Source organism: Tupaia chinensis, unplaced genomic scaffold (assembly GCF_000334495.1).
Source record: "Tupaia chinensis unplaced genomic scaffold, TupChi_1.0 Scaffold138322_1, whole genome shotgun sequence".
NCBI classification, from domain to species: Eukaryota; Metazoa; Chordata; class Mammalia; order Scandentia; family Tupaiidae; genus Tupaia; species Tupaia belangeri.
Genome location: NW_006198219.1, coordinates 1,451,068 through 1,451,560, shown reverse-complemented (window position 1 = coordinate 1,451,560; position 493 = coordinate 1,451,068).

Sequence of the window (493 nt, the reverse complement as noted above, 5' to 3'; positions counted from 1 at the left end):
GTGAGTTTAAGCCACCGTGTCTGGGACGTGAACCGTGGTCGACTACATGGGAATCCAGCAGCATAGCCATTACGCTAACTGCTGGTCCCCACCTCTTTTGAAGACACGAAAGTAAATATTTTATCTATTTAGATCCATCACACTGAAGCTTGGCATTTAGTAGGTGTTCAATAAATATTTGATAAGTGTATATTGCATTAATTAGATCTTTTGATCAATCCATTATTTATTGAGTATCTACTATGTACCTGACACCAAGCTATTTGCTGGAGGAAAAAATTAAAAAGCCTTAATGGAACTCAAGGAATAAGCTTAGGTAATTCCGCTATTGGTGTTAAAAGAGTACTAATGGAGATATTCACAAGGTATTGTAAGTCCAGAGCAGGAATATTTATACCACCCTGTGTGTCAAGAAAGGTTTACTGGGGTAGAAGACTTCTGAGCCAACTCCTTTTTTTTTTTTTTTAAACCTTTTTTGTTATTTTTTCAAGAG